This window comes from Crocodylus porosus, unplaced genomic scaffold (assembly GCF_001723895.1).
Source record: "Crocodylus porosus isolate Cpor-Errol unplaced genomic scaffold, CroPor_comp1, whole genome shotgun sequence".
In the NCBI taxonomy this organism is placed as follows: Eukaryota; Metazoa; Chordata; order Crocodylia; family Crocodylidae; genus Crocodylus; species Crocodylus porosus.
In genome coordinates this window covers 27,945,360-27,959,636 of record NW_017728914.1, presented here as the reverse complement: position 1 = coordinate 27,959,636, position 14,277 = coordinate 27,945,360, and positions in this window count along the sequence as shown.

Below are 14,277 nucleotides of genomic sequence, written 5' to 3'. Positions count from 1 at the left end.
TAACTTCATTAGTCTCAGGGCTCAAACTGACCCAATGACTTTTTATTGTCGATGTTCAGAGGTTAAAGCTATGCAACATGTATTTAATATGTGGTACCATTTTGGATTGCTTATAATAATGTGCCATCTTCAGTCAACATTGTGAATGGTGTGGGTCTGAACTCTGGCAGAGATGTTCAGGCAATGTGACTACATCCTGGCATAAGACAGCCTATTTGAATGAATCATTTTGCGCTCTTTCATTTTTTTTTTAAAGGCCAAATGGAGTTTGCAGTACATCTTTTACATTTCACGGCTGCTGTTTAATGCATGAAGGTTTTTCTATGCTATAAAGGGAATTCTAGCTGGAGATCCAGAATGAGTTAAAAAATAATATGCTTTGGAAATGCCTACAGATGAGATCTTTTGCTGTTATAAGATGGAGTAGCTGTATCTGTAGCTGTAGCTGTAGCAAAGCTAATCAAGCTATGTTGGTTTAACACCAGAGATCTGATGCATCTTCTGCTGTAGACAGTGGTGAAGGGACAATGACTTCAGGGGCAGCAAGATCAGATTTCACCTGCTGATTTGCCGCATTAACCTTTGCCTACTCGATTTAAAAATTGTCCCCAAACAGAGCACTGCACAAAGCACCTTGCTTGACAGTGTCCAAGCCATCAGATGACAACATGAAGCATTCTAGGATGCAGTGCCCTTCAAAGCTGCACTTGAAATGGATGATTAAAACTTCTCTTAAATTTTTAATCTTGAACTGATATTGAGAAACCTTTTAAAAGGTGTTAGAATAAAACAATGGGCTTTCTAATCAATCACATACAGTTATAATATGTTGGAAACTTATTATTCATAATGGACTATTATTCTTTATGTATCATGCCTCCCTATCTAATCTATCTAGGTTAGTTACTTTTTAACAGAATGGAGTGATAAATGGCTCTCTTAAGAATGAAGAGACTTAAGTTCTTTAATAGTACAAAATTGCAAAGGAGTTTTAATAGTGACTTATAGTTTGCAAAATACATTGTGTACTCCTTGCGTCTTCCTGAATGCTGCAGAATGAATGAGCTAGGCGAAAAACGCTTATGGGATCTGTATCTTGATGCAAGAGGCAAGGACTTCTTAAGGTGATATCTTTTATTGGACCAACGATGGGATAAGGTTAGGCAAGCTTTTGAATGTAAGACATCCTTTTTCACTCATTGGGGGAAACAGTTAAACATGCAAAGGATATCTGTAATTTGGATGGCATGTTAACACTAAGCGTGTGCTTAAGTGGTGCTTCCTGAATTGGCTGTAACCTTTAACACAGGGGTGGGCAACCCATGGCATGCATGCCAGAACGTGGCACATGAAGGCATTTTGCTTGGCACACGTGCCTCAGGGTGGATGGTAGGGGAGCTGCAAGGGGCCCCATCCTTGTGGCAGTGCAGCCCTGGCCCTTCCCTGCTATCTGCACCGAGGCATGAGCGCACTCGCCACTGGCAATGAGCTGGGCTGGGGCTCTGTGGACCCTGGTGCAGTGGCTTGAAGCCTCTCTGCCACTCTCTGTGGCTGCACTGGGGTCCGTGGAGCCCTGGCTTGGTTTACTGTTGGCAGCAGGTGCATTCTTGCCTTGGAGTGGACACAGCAGGAAAGGGGCCAGAGCTGCACTACCGCAGCAAGGATCAGACCCCTCATAGCTCCCCTGTCATCCGTCCCTGGCCAACATCTTACACATCAAGGTTGCGGATGTTTTTGGCATTCTGTCCAAAAACATTGCCAGCCCTTACTTGAATAGATACTTCCGTTGATAATACTGGGATATATATTCTTTTGGAAAGATGATTAATATTTCATTTTTATTTTTAATTGTTATTCAAGCACTGATAACTTTTTTTGGTTATTTTTTTAACTACTGTCAAAGCTATGAATGCTTAAAAGGAGATGCTTTCTATGAGTTTTCTTTAGAAAACGATTTCCCAGACATCACTTTAAGAGTCTGTAGACAGTAGCAGGCAAGTGTGTATGTGATGTAGGGAGTGAGCGAGGTCAAAGCAGAGGCAGTAAGGAATACTTCCTCACTCTTACACACGCAGCCTAGGAGTGGCTATCACGGGTGACAGAGGTATGTTATTCAGATTTTAGCCTTTCAGCCTTCAAGGCAGGTGCAAATCTAGGGTAAATAGGTGGCCTGGGAACCTAGTGGTAGATGTCAACTACAAGTGGCTTACTGGGATTGAGCGATGTTGGTGAGCGGCAGCTGAGCCTTTAGGATGTTAGGTGTATTAGAAGAACAATACCCTCTTCCTGAGAGGCAGAGCGGTATGGAAGACCGGATAGCCAGGATCTCCTGGGTCTTGTTCATGGGCGACTGGTGCCGCCCGAGTCTGGGGGGGGGGCACCAGGTCGCCGATGGGGGCAGGGGTGGGTTTTCCCCAGCGGTTGATCACCAAGCCGTGGGTGAAACCAGAAGTGTACTTCCGCTGGCACTTCTGGTTTCGTGGCTGGTGCTTCCAGGGGGTGCATGGCTGATCTCAGGGGGTGCACGTGCACCCGCGTGCACCCCCTACGCACCACCAACGGTCCTGTTCACGGTTCTGTTGTGTGTTGAGCAAGTCTCCTTTCCCACTGTATCCTCACTTCTTTTTCTATTGTGATTTCTCCTGGAGGTGCTGGACTAAACACTGCACTAGACACTGTGCAAGCATCTTTAAAATGAGGGCTGCTGGGAAGATGTTTCTGATCAGGAGTCCAAATTCTCCCTATACAAACACGGAGGAGAGAAACTCAAACAAAATAACAAATGAGGTTCATCTATATTAATGCCTTTAGCGGTGTACTGTACATATATGGGAAAAATCAATTTACAGAAATCCTAAATAAATAACTGATAAAATAGCACAGTTTGTCTTGAATTGCAAACAAAAATGGGTACAATAAATAAATGACTGAATGAATGAGTGAAAGTGTTAAAAGCAGCAGTTGCAGAGTTGGAGGGCTAAAAGGCCTTTAATTTTCATATAAAGCAAAATATAAAAGCAGCATAAATTAAGGATAAAGCCTGGCTAGTAAGAGGCCCTTGTTTGTTTTCTAATGCTCTAAACAGCTCATTTCCCCCACTCATTTTGATTTAAAATAATCTAAAATGATGGGGCGGGATTTGTCGAGAAGAAGCACAGCACGCTGCCTAATCTTCCATACCACAGGCTTACGAGCATTATCATAAAAAAGCTGGAGGTTTTCTCTTTTTGATCTTACTTTTGTGAAAGTCTTGACAAAGGAGCCCAGAGTGCATTAATAATGGAAGTGGAGTGATTTTTCATGTATATGAAAAAATGCGCTCTCCTTGGATTTTGTATATTTATTGTCTTTGACAGTCTTTGTAATGCTCCATTGGCAGTAACAAACCGTTCGTTTGGGTTACATTTTAGCTGCGTTGGGGTTTTTTCCTCTCCACTGAATTTTTCCAATTGTAAATTGACCCTGTTTTAAACTTCAGCGCAGATGACTGAAAACTTTCAGACTTGACTTTGCTATTAAAGCCTGTTTATTTCTTGAAGTGCATGCGTTAGTAATATGACTCTGTTCTTCTTAGAGGCACCAGATCATAGCTGGCATTGGGTAAATCCATTGGCATACCCTAGTGTCATTTATAAATAACACAGTATGACAGTGCAGTTGAGGATGGTTGCTTTGCATTTAGGTATCCCCAAGTTAGTTTTAACTTAGCTACCTTCGGTACCACCTAGTAGTGTTGTCATAATAGTATGGGCTTCAGTGTGGACTAAGTTCACTTGTGACCCTGGTTAAGCACCTTAATCTAGTAGCCTGGCCTGACCTCTAGGTTGCTGCAGCTTCCCTGCATTTGGTTCCTGAGTTGGCTAGATCTGTTAACGCTGTTTTTCTGCAGTCATACCTCTCATTGCCGTGTGGACACCCATAAGCCTATTCTATACTTGGAAGTTTTATTAGAACAACTTTGTTGATTAGGGAAAAGCCCTAGTATAGAAACACTTGTGCTTGTATATGAGTGACTTTACTGATTCAGCTATTCGTTCCCACGTGGGAATAGCTAGCACAGTACAGCATACTTCTACACCAGTATATTTGCTTGCACAGTAGGCAGATTATGCTGCATTAACTGTACCATTATAGCTATAGTGCAACTAATTTCCAATCCAAATAAGACCTTAAGAGTAGCTACTCTCAATTTACCTCAATATAACAGTGTGTCTGGGGTTACTATTGAAGTCCTGGATTGAGCTCAGCTCATTTCTTCTGTTTTGTTGCCAGTAAAACATAATGTTGTATGTTATATGGCTGGAATTGGCTAATTATTGTAGGTTGTACCAGTGCTGCAAGAGAAAAGGAAAGCCAATAAGAAAAGATGACCTAAGTGTTTTAGGAGAAAGCACAAGTTGAGTCTGCTTTTTCCAATGTTGTTATAATAGCATAATAACAGTAACTGCTTGAAGAATATGCTGGCGACATAATGGACTACAACTGTACAGATAAAGAGAAGGCATCTGGCCAGTTATTTTCTTACCATAGAGGATGATATAAATTGATATTTTAATTATGCATGTTTGTTTGTCTGTTTATATTATTATTTATTTAATTATGTGCATAGAACATTGCAGGCAATTTAAAAAAATGCCACTTAGGCATAAAACTGTAAGGGAAGCTGATAAATAATGGATGGGTGGGAGTGGAGAACAGGAAGGATTATACTTACCATCATGAAGGCTATGAGATGAGCTTACATGCTCTTACACTTCATGTCATATTACTTTTAGTACTTTTGGTAACTACTGTAGTGTCAGGGAGAAATGGTAGTGGCAGAAGTGGGGGGAAAACTCAGCACTGGAAAAAAATGAGTTATGAAGAGGGTGCTATAACAGGATGAAGATAAATGCATGTTCCAAAACACTGAGTGAATACACCTGTAGAGAAAACCAAACTAGCTTTCTGGAGTACAAGCAAAGCAAGCAGGGCTAGAGACAAGTTCCCCCATAAAATAAAGTATATGTATTTGAAGTCAATGTTTATGAAAACTAGGCTATGTGTCTAGGAGCCTAGGCATCAACTTTTGATAGTATTGAAGTCCCTGCTCTAGAGAGCTTGTGGTCTTGATGAATTATTCATAGGAACCTAGGAATTGTCTGTATTTCTTTACCTTGTTAATGAGAATGTTGTGGGATATGGAGTCAAAAGCCTTGCTAAAGTCAAGGTACATCACATCCATTGCTCTCTCCCCACACAGAGCCGGTTGTTTTTATTATAGAAGGAAATCCGGTTGGTCAGGAATGACTTGCTCTTGGTGAATCCTCGCTGGTGGTTCCTGATCACCTGTTTTCTAGGACAGACCAGCTCCATGGTCTTTCCAGGTATTGAAGTCAGGCTAACAGGTCTGTAACTCCCCAGATTTTCCTTTTCCCCTTCCTTACAATGGGCACTATGTTTGCCCTTTTCCAGTTAAAGGTATGTTATGCATTGCCGTTCTCATTTCTGTATATTAATGGATCCCAGCCATTTAAATATCTCTTCAGTCACACCTGTAATAACCTGTGCCAACTCTGCAGCCCCCTTGCAAGAAGCAAGGGGAGTTTCCATTTTTATACAGAAAATCATAGGGTTAGGGTCACAATCCAATGGGCCAAAAGGAGGGAACAGGTAAAAGGTAAAAAAATACCAACACAGTGGTAACACACTCAGTACCTAAATTTCCCCCACAAACCTCTGGAGGTGTCCCCAGATAAGCCATAGAGCACTCCAACAGCACCCTGAGGCTGCCCCCAAATCTAAGTCCAGCTCCTTCAGTCCACAGTCCTGGCTGACTGCGCCAGTGAGATCTCCAGCTCTACCATGCACTCCTCTGTGTAGGTTCCACATGCACATTGCTCTCTCTTCCCCATACTCCAGACTCAAGCTTCCTCTTCCTTTCTCCTTTGCCCTGCCCACCACCCAGCCCCTGGGGCTTTCTGAGAGTTGTAGTCCAAATTAACAGCACAGTTCTGCAGACTACCCCCTCGTTCCTCCTGCTGTCACACACATTACATTCATATTACAAACTTTTGTGCCAGTCTCTGTTACCCCGTAACACCTTTTTGAGACAGGCTGACCAAAAACTGAAGACAGAATTCCAGGTGTAGGCATATCTTTGCATGATTTGATGGCATCAGAATACTTTAGTATTCTTTTCTGTTTCTTATTACCTCCCCTCTTTGCTTGGGAGAGGTTTTCGCTGAGCTGCTCTGAATAATGCTCCATCTTTTTATGAATAGTTATAGTTAAATCAGGATGCAGGAATGTGTGTGAATAATTCACGGGGGAAAAAAGATTTATTACAAAAGGTTGCTTTGGTTTGTTATACACATGTTTTTGATTTAAACACAATGGCACTTTTAGCGTGTGTCCACCTACTGGGAATTGTGAAAAGGAAACACTACAAACTTATACAATAAATGTATACTTATACAATAAAAAGTATAAATTCAGAGGTAACTATTGTAGTAATAACTTGCTATGAAAGCATAAAACTGTTTTCCAGCAATCTCTCTTAAGCAAATGCTTGGATGAAAAAAATCTATGTTTTTCTTTCTGAACAATCTAGATGCAGGATTTTGTGTTGGGTGGAGATGGATAGTGTAGTGTATCTGTGTCTGTTATAGTAACTAACAGCTATAAAACATGCTAATAAGGATAATTTAAGAATTTTTACTTTGAGACCTCATTTGTCTTTTGAAATTGTATGTGTTTTCTGGCTCAGTTTTTTGAGCAGTGTGCTTTTTCCTAATGGTCACATAAACTGGAGGTCTGGAATGTTTATTTTATAATTTTTGTTAAAATGTGGAAATAATTTTCCAAGTGCTGTTCTGTCATCTGATGTTTTGTATCATGAGAAGAAGTGTGGCCCCTTGTGACAGGCTCATGACCACCGTATCAGGTGATGGGCATGCTCTGCCCCTTAACCTGCATTGCACCCGGGTCTATTTGCCTGCCATGATTTGCTGTTTACACTGGGTCTTACCTCTGGAGGTGCTAACCAGTGGTTCCCATTGGGCCCCAGTTAACTCTATTGTCATGTCTTTTGTGGGGCTCCTCCTTCCCTACACTATCAGCCTGGGTGAAGTTCAGGCATGATGAGAGGGCCTTCTCTTCCTGTGCTGGGTCCTGATGAGAATGATGGCTGCAAGGGGTCTTGCTGCTGTCCCGTGTGCTCTGAAAATTGCAACATGACTGAACATCCAACCCAAATAGCACAGATGGTGTGGTGGGTAGGGCAGCGATGCCCCATGCACTGAGTGCTTTTCTTATGCATGTGGGTGCCTTGGTGCTTGGTGCAGCCTTCACTCGCCCATCTCTAAGTTTACATTGCCTTCTGGTGGGCCAGCTTTCTGGTCTGGGTTCTTCCCGTCCTATCGCCAGACCTGGCAATGATGTGAGGCATGCCCTGCCATCTCTACATGAAGCTCTCAGTGCTGCCAATCCCCTGTAGGTATGCTCTGGGCCCGTGGTCAGGTCTCTGGTGCCCCATCAGTGACCCGGTCTTCCTGGGTTTCCCAGGGATCTTAGCCCTAGGGAGAGCAACTGGCTTTCAGCTAGCCACAGAGAGTGTGTCCGGATCCTCCCAAGATGCTTCTGCAGCAAGATGTGTGCACGCCACTTCTGTGAGTGTGCTTGCCCCAGGAGGAGGCTCCAGGTCCCTTCTGGCCATGAGGAAAACATCCAGCTCTGCTTCTGGTGGTCTGGCGTGCTCTCCCCCAGCTCTCATCTCTGGGCTCCTTTTAACTCTGAGGCCTCTGGGCCCTGGATCACTTGGCTTGCCTGTAGACCCACCATGTGGGCACCGGCACCACAGTGAGTAGGGTGGGAGCCTGTCATACCTCTAATGATACTGTTTCCAGCTAAATACTGATTTTGTAATAAAACCAACAGTAGCCATGTTGGGGGTAAGTTGCACACTTTCTTGTAGCATACAAATAACGTAACTTCAAGAGAATCCCAGATTGGCTCCATCCCCATCTAGGGCATTCTGCAGGGATAGATGGGTATGGATATTAATGGGTGGTGTAGTCCAAGGAACACTTGACTGAGAATAAGGTAGCTGTAGACTATGTAGTGCTTCTCTTCAGCAGACTAAATTCACGCACAATTTAGTTATGATATTTCACAAGGCAAGGGAAGCTTAAAATTTCTACCTGCCTGATTAGGGGAAGGAGCATCTCTTGCCTAATTTTTAGCAGTGGCTGTGTGCTATGCAGAGGAATTTGCGTTGTAGGGCAGCAAATACCCTGCAGGATAGGTGGAATTTTAAAAATCTGTCTTGTCTCTGTATGCTCAGAACTCCCACTGAAATTAATGGGAACTGTGCTCACGTAGCCATGTTAGGATGGGACCCTGTGACCTTGTAAATGCAGGCAATATTGTGAAGTAGCTGGCTGCCTCTTGGTAGTGAAGAACAAACAAAACTGCTCTTTATGTTCACCATCACTCATTCACCCTTTCTCTTCTTCTACTGCACTCCAGGTCTTGATCCTATTAGCCACAGTGTCCTGTTGTAATTTACAAAAGTAATGATTTAACTTGGGAATTCGTAGGAGATTTCTTGCATTGTCCCTGCTAGCATTGTTCTTTCTTTAGAGAGAACAGTCCAGGTGGAGAAAGTTTTTCTATTTCTAGCACGTCAAACATGTCTATTGTATCAGCTAGCTCCGACAAACCTATTTTCAATCTGTTTTTTTCTCTCCCCCCTCTATATAAGCAAAGGAATCATATTGTTATTTTTACAAAGCAGGTATTGGTGGGGGAGAAAGATTTGCGTGTTTCTCCAAATTACCATAACCCTACTTCTACCCCCAACTCAGGGTGCTGCAGGAGCTCCAGGCGTCAAGCCCCAAACAGCCTGATTACAGGAGCTGGCTTGGAAGGCATCCAAACCTCATTCCTAAGGCCAGCCAGGATATCCCTGGCTGCTAAAACAGCCCCAGAGCAAGAGGAATCCTCCCCCTCTCAAACCTGACCGAAGCTGGGATCCCTCCCAGCCCCAACCTGGTGGGCCCAGGATCCATCCTGCTTACTCTTAGCATGGACTAATCTACCTACCTGTGTCCTACATAGAACTCCAGGAGGCCCACCAATCGCAAGTAGTAAAATAGCTCTAAACCTTTCCCATTCCCTAACTTTAATTCTAACCCTAAACCTAATTCCAGTGCAGGGTATTGCAGCAGCCTCAGGCAGGAGGTCCAAGCAGCCTGACTACAGGAATTGGCTTGAAATTTCCCCAAACCTCATGGTTAAGCCCAAGTGGGAGTTTTCTGGCTGCCAAAACAGCCCCAGAGCAAGAGGAACCCTGTTTGCTTTTTTGGTGATGTGGTATATTATAGCATGACAAACAAAACTCCCAAATCCTGTCTTGTTGAATAGAGATGAATTGAGTCTGCTGGAGGGGTCTAATTAGAGCACTCCAGCATGCTGCAGCATTGCATACATTCAGCATCCCCGCATTTCAACATAGTGGTGGGGGTGCTTTAGCTAAACCTTGTTGAACAATCTTTAGTTAAAGCACCCCTGCTGCCATTTTGAAATGTAGGATGCTGAATATGTGAGATGCTGCGGGGGTTTTCATTACAGTGGCTCCTGAGGGCCACTCTAATTAAAATACCCCTCTACCCACTACCCCGGAGCACATGTACAGACGCCCATAGCTGTTAGGTAGTTCTGGCTAGAAGATGCAGCACTTTTGAATGAAGACACGTACCCAATACAGTCTGCTTTGGCTTCTGAAAATACCTAGTTCAGGGCTTCTTTATGTATGCGGTGCGAGTTACAGGTAGGAACAAAAGTCAAGCCTACTGGTTCAGAGATGATTGTGGGAGTGACAAAATGGGCATTAAACCCCCCCAAGTGTTGCACTTTCAGGGAAGTATCCAGAAGAAAAGTTCTCCGCCTTGCTGTGCAGACTTACTCTATGTTACATAACTGTAGACTATCAACCCCTGCAGGGGCAATAGCAAGACTGTTAGTTCTTAACTGTAAGTAGTTCTTCATATTAGGTCCTGTAAATAGTGTGCTGTTCCACAATCAAGCTGCTCCCATCCGGCCCCATCACTCACTCAGCTTCTATTTAGAGTGATAAATGTGGAGAACATGTTACCAGTTTGGCAGCATCCATTCAAGGTGGTGTCATCCGTCAAATGAAGAGTTGCAAAGACTGGGCTAGAACCATCAGTGTCTCTTGGTGCAACTGAACCATAAGCTGTCTTTTTCTAAGGAAAAAAAGTCACAATAAAATCATTCATTTGCATCAAGTTTTATTTAAAAATTCTAGTTTGGGTAAAAATATATAGTTCACAAAGACAGTTTGGTTTCAGAATTGAATTTTTGGAAAATACACATTTTCATTTAAAACACACAATTTTATATGAAAACAAAACTTTCTACTGATGTCAGTTTTGATAAAGTAGCTATTTTTCAGCTTTTAAAAAATCCAACTTCTAATAAATAATTTTTGAATGTCTGAAATGAACTCCTTAGAAAAGACAGTGGTAACTGTCGACCTCTCAAGACAAAATGAGTAAGGTGTAGCCAAATTAAGCTTGTTTTGGAAGCCAATCTCCAACCATTATATGAAAACAGTGACTGGAAAAAGTGATAGCACTAGGGAATAATGGAATTGCTCTTGTGCTTAGGTAGAAGACCAGGGGGTGCCTTTTCAGAGTATATCAGGAGGAAAAGGCAAACAGGAGCTGAATGTAAAAGGGAGAGACTTAAAGAATCGACTTCAGATTTGGAGCTCCAAAATGATTTTCTTTTTTTTTAAAGAATCAAATAAATCACTTGACAGTCTCTCCATCCATTATTTGGAAGTCTGAAATGGGTTTTCAATTGCTGTCTGACTTTCATTCAAAAATCAGCACACAAGTTAAACAGTTTAACCTGGGCAAAGGCTGAGTTCTTCACTTTACTCGCTTGAACATAAATATTTCACTTTCATCCTGGGCGCTTTTGCTGGCCAAGCTCTCCTTGATTCCAATGAGGCTAAGGTCAAGGAAAGTTTTGTCTGTGGGATCCAGTCCATTGAACTGATATTAATTAGGAGATAAAAACGATAGTACTTAGGGCCATGTTTTGTGATTGTAACCACTTCAGTTTGACTGCGATCATGTCACAACCCTGGGAAAAGGAATTGGAATACATGGCAGAGGTGATATCTTTTATTAGATCAACTAAATAGTTGCAAAAAAAAATCTTTATTTGCAAGCTTTCAGGCACAGGCGTAAAAGAGAGCAAAGATTGTAACATTTTTCCTAGGTGAAAATATAAATTCATATTTTACAGGAGAGCTGAAGGTATAAAATCTCTTGGTTGGAATAGTTCATTTTGTGCAAATGAGGCTCAGATAAAAGCTGGGACAGTCCATTTACCTCAATGTTGCCTGGTGTCAAGCAGGGTGTTGAATTATGTTTCCTTCTGGTTATGATATTTCACATTTCACAGGACTGTGGGGTGATGGATGCTCTCCTGGGCAAGGAATTCTCTTGTGTTGAGGAAGCTTTGAGCTCCATGGACATGCAGATTTAGCTGGACCAATAGGCAGGAGCCAGGGTGTCAGCTGTCAGGTTTCAAGGTGGTGAATTTTCTTCCTTTCTGTTAAATTATGAAGTTTTCATTTCAAAACTTTCTATTTCTAGTTGTATTTCTAGAGCATTTGTCTCCTGATGTAAAGAAAGAAGTTCCTACCAAAGTGGAATTAGATCCTACGCCCCCTAACTCCCAGTCCCTGCCTTAGTGACTTCCAAATCTGCAGTTTTACAAAGATTTGAGCCATTTGGTGAAAGGGGATTTGCATGGAAATTCTGACTAGCTCTCAGCCATAGCTGAGAGTAGTGGTTCTCATCTCTGCTGCAGGGAAAGATTGTTGAGTCTTGCTATAACACTAATTACTGAAAATGTCTTGGTGTCCTTTACCGGAGTCTTCAATGGGTGAGGTCGTTTATTGCAGAGAAATATCATATCACTTGAAATATCGCAATTGGGCGTGCAAGCCCATGGATCAGGAAGATTGCCTGAATTAGCTCGACTCTGTGATGAATGAGAGAGAGCAGTCATTTTCAAAAGAGCCACAGGAGGCCAGCTGTGCCTTGATTAGCAATGATAGAGTGCTGGTATTAAAATCTAGCAGGAACAGTTGCTTCCAAAAATGATAACGTGACTATCTCAGGGCTGTGCCTTGGGAAAATGACTGGCAGCCCAATGGTCCAAGTGTGGGTGAAGCAACGTCACAAGCGAAATTAGCCTAGCAATTGTCAGAAGCCAAGGTTGGCAGTGGACAAGCGTCGGGGGGGGGGCGATCAAACTGAAAAAGGAGGAATGAGGCAAGTTTTTCCAAATTCCCAGGATCCTGCTAAACTCTCTTCTTCTTGGGAATGACTGATCTGGCTCAGAATTCAATAATATTCCTGCTGAGAAGCAAGGACCTGCTTTTTCCCTTAGTAAGTTATACTGGTTTAATCCCATTGAAGTCAGTGGAGTTTACTTGTAATTTATTCATTTAAATGAAAGTAGGATTATGCCGAAAGGTCAGATTCTCACCTGATGTACAACAGTGCATTCTGTCTGGGTCAGCAAAGTGATGCTGGCTTATGAGTGGAGTATCTAGCCCCAGATGCTCTGCCTCTGAATGTGGCTGCAAAATCTTTACTTGAGAAGAACATTTTTAGGTCCCTGTCTTAAGGCTCCATCTTTCTTCTACCCGTAGGCGTCAAGTTTGTGGGGACCTGAGGACCTTTGCAGAGAAGGTAGGTTTAGGACCTAAATGGCAGGACAGTCCCAAAATGGGAATATCAAGTCCTGATCCCGGCCTGCATGACTCCAGAAGTTGTCCCAGATTCTCAGTATCGTGCAGGGATTTGGGTTTTCCATTGACTGTGGAAAAAAGTTGAAAAAAGCAGGTTTCTCCTTGCAGGCTGGTAGAGTTCCAGCCTGCACGAGGCTATGAGGAGCAGAACACAGGGGGTGCCACATGCAGTCTGCATCTGCCCACTTCCCCATATGCTCTGCTTGGCTCTGCTCTGGCTGTGCCAACAGGGGTTGGGGGGCATCAACTTTGGCTGCCCCTCACCCCTGGAAAAAGAAAAACTGGCATCTATGCTTCTACTTCCTTTCACCTCTAATACCTTGGACCTGAAATAGTTCAGGAACAAACTTAGCTGGTGGCTGTGACTGAAGTGTCTGTATCAATCCACGACACAACATCAAGCAGCTGAGAATATGGAGAAGCTGTAACAAGGATACTGAGGGGGTCAGGGTTTTTTTCAAGGATGGTATTCTTAATCCACTTAAACTGTAAAGTCCTCAAGACTGGCACCTGCCCTTCTAGTTTCCATAGTCTGTGTGTCTTGAGGGTGGGATATTTAATGTGTTGACGTCGAGGGGAAGCTTTGCTGGAGGCACTGGATGCTGTATTGGGCCCATAGGCTAACAATAAACTTGAAAAAAAATGGGATTACCTACAATTTTGTAATGAGGCACCATGAGTAAATGCTACTTTAGACGGAAAGACTGGAGTACTCTGAGAATAATAAGCAGCCTAGAAATTGTGACACAGGCTTCACAATGTTGCTAAATCTCTAATTGACTAACATATAACAAAAGTCTTTTTCTTGGTATGTTAGAATTCCTCATTCTGCACCCAATTCAAACTAAACTGCACAAACACTAGAAAACTGGGAATAACTTTTTGGTGGCAGGGAACAGGGTTACATAACTAGATGCTGTTGGGAGTGTGTGGGGGGCTGGGGGAGGAGGTGGTCCATCTGACTTGGCTGGTTTGTTCTAACTGGTTGCACTGAAACATAAGAGTCCCAGGAAAGAGTTCTGCCTACATTAGGTTATATGTGCACTGACGATTAGCGTGAATTTTTCATGTTTCCCTAAAGCCTACACCTGTTGACTGTTTCTTAGGGCTGTGTGAAATTTCACTGGCTGTTTTGTTTAGACACTGTTTCGACTCGTTTGAAGCTCAAAACAGTGAAATCAAAATGAAACAAAGGGCTTTGAAACAGCCTCAAAATGAAACGAGGCCAGTTGAAACGTTTCAAAGCAGCCAGCAGCTAGGTGGTGGGAGACGGGAGAACCAGGGATGCACTCCCAGTGGCTCTGCAGCCCCATGCGGCTCAGCCAGCTAGGAATGCAGCCCTGGCTCTCGCTGCCTGCCGCGGCTGGGCTGCGGGAAGCCGATCGCAGCGCAGGGGAAGGGAACTGAGCCCAATTGCTCAGTTCCCCTCCCCAGCACTG